Below are 10,919 nucleotides of genomic sequence, written 5' to 3'. Positions count from 1 at the left end.
CAAACAGGAGGATATAGATGTTAGGGAGGTGGTGAAATTTGCCTGCTATGCAGACATTTATTGGTATGGCTGATACTATTATATATTATTTTCATTTTACTGTTCACTTTGTACCCATGGAAGGTCCGACTCCGGGTTAGAATACTGATCTCAGTAACCCATGCTTGTCGTAAGAGGCGACTAACAGGATCAGGTGGTCAGGCTCCCTGACCTGGTTGACACATGTCATCCGTTCCCAATTGCGTAGATGGATATTCATGATGTTGATCACTGGATTGCCTGGTCCAGACTCGATTATCTACAGACCGCTGCCATATAGCACGAATATTGCTGAGCATGGCGTAAAACTAAACTCACTCACTGTTCTCTTTGACTGTGTTGGATGAATTGAATTAATATTAAAAGAAGACCAGCTTGTTTTCACACTGGATCGTTCTGACCTGTAGATGACATACTGGCTACCAATTGGTGGAATTGGATGATCAGAAAGGACTGGGTGACAGTCTGACAAAATGGCAGTAATTGTTTCAAAATGTTTCACGGAACTTTTCGTCAGTTTCCACATGTGTATGGAGTTTGTACAATCAAAAGAAAATATTCTGTCTATATAGTATGTACTTAGTTTTGAAGAGGGTTTGTTATCAGTTATCCCCCCTGGTGAATTTGAACACAGATCTGTCTGACATTTGTGTTTTCGATCAAGTGGTGACTGTCCTGATGCCAAATACGTTCTTCCAAGAAAATTATTTTGTTAGTCAGTTTGTAATTCTATTTAACGTATATTGTAATTAGTATTGCGAGACAGTAGAGGATGGATGCAATTTATCATTTTAAACCAGTTGGATTAAACAAATATTTGTTTGGGGGAATATCAGAAATGTATACTCAACGTCATTTTGTTTTAAATTGAAAGCTTTCAAGATTTGTGGAATTTCTGCTTCCACCAATGATTCTTGCAGAGCTCTCATTCGCTGGGTTGCAGTTCAGGGAAATTCAGTCTGTGGTGATATTGGGCATTCTTGATTTTGTTACCACCCAGTTGTGCTGTTTAATAGGTCTTAACAATTTTGTCATTGTCTTGGTCTCTTTTGGCCCCAAATTATTTCAGTTTCAGGGAAAATTGAGGTTTGCATGTTTTGTCATTTTAAGGTTATGTAAATGTGGAAGGACTAATTAAATGTTGCAGGGAAATAGAAGACGAAGCTATTCCATTGCGGCAGTGAGTCCATATCCGGAGCATTAATAGTTCAAGTTTAATTAATTAATAAATATTTCATTACCATAACTTATTTGGGGATATGCTTCCAATTAACCCAAATCCACTGTCAACAGTATTATTGGCTGTGTTCACTTTTTGCAGCCATCCTTTCCCCCTAGATAACCTAAAATCATTTCTATATCGTCGGTATTATTTGCTGTGGTCGTATTTTGCAGCCCTCCTTTTCACTTTCGTGAAGTCACTGAGATGACAGATATTGTAACAATGACTTTTGGAACATGTTCATAAATATAATTATATTTTTATCCCCCGCAACACGTTTTGCGGGGGATATTAAAATGGACTCCGTCCGTGCGTGCGTGCGTCCGTCCGTCCGTCCGTCCGTGCACATTTTTCTTTTCCGGAGCAGAACTCTAAAACCGTTCACTATTTCTTCACCAAACTGGGCACATAGATAGATCTGGTGGTGTACCGGTGCCTTTTGGTAGTTTTGGAATTCTGAATAAAACATTTTTGGCGTGTCCATGGCAACAAGTTAGACTTAGAATGAAATTAGTGGTAGTGCTCTTTTCCGGAGCAGAACTCTAAAACCGTTCACTATTTCTTCACCAAACTTGGCACATAGATTGATCTGGTGGTGTACTGGTGCCTTTTGGTAGCTTTGGAATTCTGAATGAAATATTTTTGGCTTTTCTGTGGCAACAAGTTTGATTTAGCCTAAAATTGGGGGTAGCTCTCTTTTCCGGAGCTGGACTCTAAAACCGTTCACTATTTCTTCACCAAACTTGACACGTAAATTGGTCTGGTGGTGTACTGGTTCCTTTTTGGTAGTTTTGGAATTCTGAATAAAATATTTTTGGCTTTTCCGTGGCAACAAGTTTGACTACAACAGAAATTAGTGGTAGTGCACTTTTCCGGAGCAGAACTCTAAAACCGTTCAATGTTTCTTCACCAAACTTGGCACATACATAGATCTGGTGGTGTACTGGTGCCTTTTGGTAGTTTTGGATTGCTGAATAAAATATTTTTGGCATTTCCATGTCAACAAGTTTGACATAGACTGAAATAGGTGATAATGCTCCTTTCTGGATCAGAACTTTAAAAACCTTTCACTCTCCTTCCACTTTTCTATATACACACCTAAATATTTGAATAATCATAACTCGTAGACATAATCATGAAGAGTATTTTGCCATTGCTGGGGATATTGATGACTTTGTCTTCTTGTTGATTCAAAAGCTGAGCCAGTGTTTTCTAGAATCAGCTGTGAGCAACCCATATTGGTAAGAGTCTTGTTTATTCAAGTCGGACTGAAAATTGAAAAAGTACAAGCTTTAATTTTTTCAGCTGTTTTACAAAAAAATCAATGTTGGTTGCTGGATAGAGTCAAGAATATCAAGACAGATGTTTGATTTTGTAATTCTTCAAACATGACATTTTGGCACAACCTTCAAAAATGATCACCGGCACCCATTTCCCAAAAGTGATGTTTGTTCCAATGTAACTCCCATACTTGAACACAGCCTCACTGGGATGGTGTGGTAGCCTAGTGGTTAAAGCGTTCGCTTGTCACGCCGAAGACCCGGGTTCGAATTCCCACATGGGTACAATGTGTGAAGCCCATTTCTGGTGTCCCCTACCGTGATGTTGCTGGAATATTGCTAAAAACGGCGTAAAACTAAACTCACTCACTCAACATCCTTCCTACATTCGTAGAAGATTGTTCTGTGTAACTGCCACCAGTTGACACTCCCTACAGTGCTAGTAACTGCTAGTACTTGTAGACTTTAGACGGTCTTAGCGCTAAGATCACATATAGCATCTCTAGTATGGAATATATTTGCGATAATGATTCAGTCCTGTAGGGATCCAGTAGTGAATGATTACATAGTGCAAGGTTGTCTGATGAGGCATCTGAAATGGATTGATTCGCAGCCTCTTTAACTTCTACAATCTGTAAGTGTTTATGGATATTTGTTCATGATTGTTGATAGAGGAAAATGTCTGTAGTTCATCTTCATATGTTCAACTGTATATTGTTTATTTACCTATCTACTGTACATAACAAAATGTAATATATTGTAAGTGATGATATAAAATATCTTTGAAATGAGATTGCTTTGGGTTGTTTTTCATTGAGACCACAACATTCCAGCGTCATTTTAACCGACATATGTTGCTGGGGAAGGATGTCAAATGGCTGTTTTGGTTGACTTCAACATTAAACCATGCACAAAGCAATATTATTGCTGAGTGACGCCTGTCTGTAAATGTCAGGACCAGACTGTCAAGGGATTTGATGTAGTAAGCACCATTCACCCTATCGGTGTGTATGGTGACGTGCATGAACCAAGAGGCGGTGGGGGTAGCCTAATGGTTAAAGCGTCCGCTTGTTACACTGAAGACCCGGGTTCGATTCCCCACATGGGTACAATGTGTGAAGCCCATTTCTGGTGTCCCCCTGCCGTGATATTGCTGGAATATTGCTAAAATCGGTGAAGAACAATACTCACTCACTTATGAACTAAGTCTGAAGTTAAAGCGAAATAAGGTAATCGGGTCATTTTCTATTCATTAGACTATTCATTTTATGAAGATGGTACTTAAGAGAACCATTACATGTTGTTTCCCTTTTACGACCGTTTCATCTGGTAAATCTGAAGAAGGAGAGAGAAATAGAGGGAGAGAGAGTCGATCTTTAGCATGCCTCACCACCCGATCCCATCATTCCCTTTTATGACTACATCCGTGAAGATCAGGGTTAGAATTGATCTTCAGTACCCCATGCTTGCCGTAAGAGGCGACCAACGGGATCGGGTGGTCAGGCTCGCTGTTTTGGTTGACACAGGTCATCGGTTCCCAAATGCGCAGGTCGATGCTCATGCTATTGATCACTGGATTGTCTGGTCCAGACTCGACTATTTACAGACCGCCACCAAATAGCTGGAATATTGCTGAGTGCGGCGTAAAATTAAACTCACTCACTTTTATGACAGATTTTAACCAGTAAAGGATATTTGTGAGTCTGTTAGTTAGGTTAATGGATATCACCTCTGTGCAACAACAGTGTTTAAGCTTCCAAAATGGGCCCAGAGTGAGTATTCAGGGTGAAAGTCATCTGCTGGTCTTCTAGTAACTGTTATGGAACTATCCATAATATTCTGGGTTAGGCTATGCTGGAATTGGGCATGTGGTCGTAGTACACTGCAGTACCTTCCAGAACCCTCAGAAGCAAGTCTAAATATAACATACCACTGCCCCATACTCAATGTCAACAGAAACAATGTCACACACATAGAACACTGTCCCATAATGGATAACACTGTCCCATAAAATAATATATATATAGTACAGTTGATATTTCCCTGTCAAGTTAATGTTGCATATATAGTTCGCTTATTATAGAAAGTGGCAGCGGGGTAGCCTTGTGGTTAAAGCGTTCGCTCGTCATGCAGAAGACCAACGTGATTCCCCACATGGGTACAATGTGAAGCCCATTTCTGGTGTCCCCTGCCGTGATATTGCTGGAATATTGCTAAAATCGGTGAAGAACAATACTCACTCACTTATGAACTAAGTCTGAAGTTAAAGCGAAATAAGGTAATCGGGTCATTTTCTATTCATTAGACTATTCATTTTATGAAGATGGTACTTAAGAGAACCATTACATGTTGTTTTCCTTTTACGACCGTTTCATCTGGTAAATCTGAAGAAGGAGAGAGAAATAGAGGGAGAGAGTCGATCTTTAGCATGCCTCACCACCCGATCCCATCATTCCCTTTTATGACTACATCCGTGAAGATCAGGGTTAGAATTGATCTTCAGTACCCCATGCTTGCCGTAAGAGGCGACCAACGGGATCGGGTGGTCAGGCTCGCTGTTTTGGTTGACACAGGTCATCGGTTCCCAAATGCGCAGGTCGATGCTCATGCTATTGATCACTGGATTGTCTGGTCCAGACTCGACTATTTACAGACCGCCACCAAATAGCTGGAATATTGCTGAGTGCGGCGTAAAATTAAACTCACTCACTTTTATGACAGATTTTAACCAGTAAAGGATATTTGTGAGTCTGTTAGTTAGGTTAATGGATATCACCTCTGTGCAACAACAGTGTTTAAGCTTCCAAAATGGGCCCAGAGTGAGTATTCAGCGTGGAAGTCATCTGCTGGTCTTCTAGTAACTGTTATGGAACTATCCATAATATTCTGGGTTAGGCTATGCTGGAATTGGGCATGTGGTCGTAGTACACTGCAGTACCTTCCAGAACCCTCAGAAGCAAGTCTAAATATAACATACCACTGCCCCATACTCAATGTCAACAGAAACAATGTCACACACATAGAACACTGTCCCATAATGGATAACACTGTCCCATAAAATAATATATATATAGTACAGTTGATATTTCCCTGTCAAGTTAATGTTGCATATATAGTTCGCTTATTATAGAAAGTGGCAGCGGGGTAGCCTTGTGGTTAAAGCGTTCGCTCGTCATGCAGAAGACCAACGTGATTCCTCACATGGGTACAATGTGTGAAGCCCAGCTGTGGTGTCCCCAGCCGCGATATTGCTGGAATATTGCTACAAGTGGCGTAAAACTACCCCCCTCTCGCCTCCCTCCCTCCCTGTTATTGTGCATTAAACAGCGAAAGTGGTGTTTCCCAAAGAACTAATTCCCAGTGGACATATACGTTGACAATTTCAAGGTTGTAGGAAAAAAAGTCTTCGGTAAAAAATACGTTTATTTGATGCGTCCTACATTTTAAACAGGAAATATTGACTATGTACCTACTTGCAGACACCAATTCTCATAGCTAATAATAATGCGTTCCTCATTGAAAACACGCTGGAAGACGTTTGAAAATGTTTTGATGAAAATATAATTAAATTGTCTCCCGTCAGAGACGAAACTTTGTGATATGACGCTATCAAGCAAACATATATTTTGTATTTGACAATAATATAACACTATGACAAAAACTACAATTTACTCTAAACATTTCATGTCGATTATGCATATTTCAACACCATATGCCAACAAAGACATTATTGACACCTTCCAGGTATATCGCGGACGCCTATTTAATTGCCTCAACAATGGAACATTGATCTTACACAGGGATATGTTGGAAAATATTGACCTCGAATGTTTCAAGATGGCACAAAGTCATATTGATCCGGCAGTTGCACTTATACTTCAGTTGGTCGCTCTTGCCAGAACGCGGTAAGATCACAAGCAATACAGGTAAGAAAGTGACGATGACATTTTTGTTTAATGAGATAATAATGTTTACTTTGAGACGTTTCTAATTATGAAACTTATGCCATACGTCCAACACTCATCTTATAAAATGTCTGATGATGTGGCAGTCACGTATATTAAGATGGTGGCTTGTGAAATATTACACATTTCAACATTGACGGTAACTGGTGTTTAACGTCGCTTAAACCATTATTTAACCATTTAATTTAATCATATCTTGTTAATTTATCATGGGAAGACAGTCCGAAGCAGGGGCTAGTAATTCGGGGCACGTGTTATCGAAAACAACAACAACGTATTGCGTGTAAGTCCTGATAGATTATCCAATGTGAAATGATAGTATCCAGGGGTTAAAAAGCAACAAACTGCACGTAAGTACGGATATCTATCCATTGTGAAATAATAATATCTGAGAGTGAAAAAACAACGAACTGCACGTAAGTACGGATACCTATCCATTGTGAAATAATAGTATCTAGGAGTGAAAAAACAACGAACTGCAAGTAAGTACGGATATCTATCCATTTTGAAATATAGTATCTCAGAGTGAAAAAAACCCCAACGAACTGCACGTAAGTACGGATGTCTATCCATTTTGAAATAATAGTATCTTGGAGTGAAAAAAAACAACGAACTGCAAGTAAGTACGGATATCTATCCATTGTGAAAATAGTATCTCAGAGTGAAAAGTGAAAAAAAACCCAACGAACTGCACGTATGTACGGATGTCTATCCATTGTGAAATAATAGTATCTTGGAGTGAAAAAACAACGAACTGCAAGTAAGCTCGGATGTCTATCCATTGTGAAATAATAGTATCTAGGAGTGAAAAAAACAACGAACTGCAAGTAACCTCGGATGTCTATCCATTGTGAAATAATAATATCTGAGAGTGAAAAAACCCCAACGAACTGCACGTAAGTACGGATGTCTATCCATTGTGAAATAATAATATCTCAGAGTGAAAAAAACTCCAACGAACTGCACGTAAGTACAGATAATCTGTCAATTGTGACATAACAACACCAAGTTGCCCACCAACACCAGGAGTCTCAACAATCTTCGTGATCATGATTTACCTGTCTCACTCTATTTTGGCGGATTTTGACAATCCGTGTATCTTCATGCCTAAAATCTTGTAGCTCTTTCTCATAGCTCAATACCGAACGTTTTTTACCTCTCATTAATATTTCCTCACAGATTATACCGTCTTTACCCCATTCAACGCAAATTTAAAAACTTTATGCGCAAGGTAAAGCACAGGTTATTAAGTTAAGTCAGTTACTCTTAACCTTTTCCTAAACCGGTTTCGGTTCGTGAATAAAAAAACATCAAACAATTACACAAAAACGCGTGTAATATATAAAATGCACCACTCGTTCACGTAATATACTAATTTTACGACACACGGGAACTTCCTGTGGTATCAGACCGCTTGGAAGCGATGTTTGTCAACTCCGCCTCCTGGCCATACTATTCAAACATGACTAAACGTGGCTAGCAGCAGCTACTTCACGTCTTGCCTTAGAGGTTCGGTGATTGTTGCAGAAAAACTAATAATGTTGACGCCATATATGAAGGACATCACCCTTTCAGCCGACAGCTCTTCAGATCACTGAGGTATTGTTTTGTCGACATAAGGTCTCGCTGTCGTAAACTTCCTATGGTATCTAAGCGAGCCAAAGCGAGGTCAGATACTATAATAAATTCACGAGTTTCGTAAAATTGTGAAGTATTCTCTAGACTATAAAGAAAAATAGTGAAGTATTCTACAGACTATAAGGAAAAATAGTGAAGTATTCTGAGGACTATAAAGAGAAAAAATATGAAGTATTCTGAAGACTATAAAGAAAATTAGTGAAGTATATTCAGTTGTTATAAAGAGAAATAGTGAAGTATTCTGTAGACTATATAGAGAAATAGTGAAGTATTCTGTGGACTATATAGAGAAATAGTGAAGTATTCTGTGGACTATAAAGAAAAATAGTGAAGTATTCTGTAGACTATAAAGAATATTAGTGAGTATTCTACGGACTATAAAGAGAAATAGTGAAGTATTCTACATACTATAAACATAAATAGTGAAGATTTCTTGAGACTAAAAAGAAAATTAGTGAAGTATTCTGTAGACTATAAAGAAAGATAGTGAAGTATTCTGTTGGTTATAAAGAGAAATAGTGAAATATTCTGTAGACTATAAAGAGAAATAGTAAAGTATTCGGTAAACTATAAAGAATATTAGAGAGTATTCTACGGACTATAAAGAGGAATAGTGAAGTATTCTGTGGACTATAAAGAACAATAGTGAAGTATTCTACAGACTAAAAAGAATATTAGTAAGTATTCTACGGACTATAAAGAGAAATAGTGAAGTATTCTACAGACTAAAATGAGACATAGTGAAGTATTCGGTAGACTATAAGAGAAATACTGAAGTATTCTTGAGACTATAAAGAAAAATAGGGAAGTATTCTGTTGACTATAAAGATAAATAGGGAAGTATTCTGTTGGCTATAAAAATAAATAGTGAAATATTCTGTAGACTATAAAGAGAAATAGTGAAGTATTAAGTAGACTATAAAGAGAAATAGTGAAGTGTTCTATAGTGTATACAAAGAAATAATGAAGTATTTTATAGTCTATACAGAGAAATTGTGAAGTGTTCAATAGTCTATACTAGGAAATAGTGAAGTATTCTATAGTCTATACAGAGAAATAGTGAAACATTCTATTGACTATATAGAGAAATATTCTTGAGATTATGAAGAGAAATAGTGAAGTATTCTGTAGATTATAAAGAGAAATAGTGAAGTGTTCTATAGTCTATACAGAGAAATAGTGAAGTATTCTACAGACTATAAAGAGAAATAGTGAAGTATTCTGTAGACATGGAGAAAATATCGCAACACATACAGCTATTTATATTCATAACATAAATATGTTTGTATGGCTGTTTTCACACTTCGGGCGCACCATCATTGATTTTCCATATGCACGTGCTACAATCAATGGCGAGCACCGCGTGCAATACGTGTTCCCGTTAATAAGCAAATATAAAGTTTCAGTAAACTGTTCTTACAGCTCGATAACTTGGAAAATCAATGTATTTCGTTGTTGATAAGCAAATACGGGCCATCCTCAACTGCTCAAGGATTGCAAGGTATTGTAATATAGAATGTCATTGAGGGCTGTTGCAAGTGATATTGGTTGTCATCCATTGGTCAGACAAATCAGCAGACTAAAGACTATAAAGAATATCAGCATTCAGGTCTACAGGGAATTGCATCGGACATCATTCTTGTTACTGATGCATCAAATTTCGAAATGTCCTCCACATGTCTACCATAAAGCTTCACCGAGGACTTGAATGTTGTAACCTTGATCACACAACTTCTGGGCAAGAGTAGCATGACACTCTTTGAAATCCTCATAATAGGAGCATGCTCGATTGTACCTCAAAAGTTGTGAAAGGAACATCTAAGGTTGGAGCTATTGGAATATTGCTCGATATGAACGGGAAGTTGAGTATTGGAAAGTTCAAATCCTCCCTTTTGTCAAACAGCCTTGTGGAGAGTTTTTTGTCTCTCTGAATCTAGTTCAGGTGGGTACATCAGTGGCTATTTGATGGTTATTGAACAATATTAGATAATCAATATACCGAAAGCTTTAAAGTTCAACCCAAGCAGAAATTCTGATTCATATGCATAAAGAAACATCCGCAAGGAGGGGGAACACCGTTGGTGCCTATGGGGATGCCTGCTTCTTGGCGAAACAACCAGGTCACCCATGTCCCCGACCAATGTTAGTACACTCCAACTAGCAACAACAGGTTGGACCAACTGTCAACCTACAGCCCTTTACACACATAACGCTTGAAAGATAGACGTCGAATCAAATTGTTTCCATCAGCGAGTGAGTGAGTGAGTTTCGTTTTATGCTGCACTCAGCAATATTCCAGCTATAAGGCGGCAGTCTGTAGATAATCGAGTCTGGACCAGACAACCCAGTGATCAACAGCATGAGCATCGATCTGCGCAATTTTGAACCGATGACCTGTGTCAACCAAGTCAGAGAGCCTGACAACCCGCTCCCATTAGTCGCCTCTTACGACAAGCATGGGTCACTGAAGATCAATTCTAACCCGGATCTTGGTCGTTTCCATCAGAGAGGGTACTTCTGTGCTATGTTACACAAAGAAGAAACTACTGTAGCGATAGTTAAGGCCGAAGATCCGAGTTTGATTCCAGTGAGTGAAACCCATTTCTGGTGTCCCCCGCCGTGACATTGATGGAATATTGCTAAAAGTGGCATAAAACTAAACTCATTCACTCAGTAGAACATGTTCCTTTTTATCGTGATTAATAACTTCATGATGTATCTATTTATTGCAGTTAACAGCCTGGATTACTGTTACGTCAGCATCTCCAGCCATCA

This window comes from Haliotis rubra, unplaced genomic scaffold (assembly GCF_003918875.1).
Source record: "Haliotis rubra isolate DU_JTF1 unplaced genomic scaffold, ASM391887v1 Scf68, whole genome shotgun sequence".
Classification (NCBI taxonomy): domain Eukaryota; kingdom Metazoa; phylum Mollusca; class Gastropoda; order Lepetellida; family Haliotidae; genus Haliotis; species Haliotis rubra.
Note: the sequence above shows the minus strand (reverse complement) of the source record.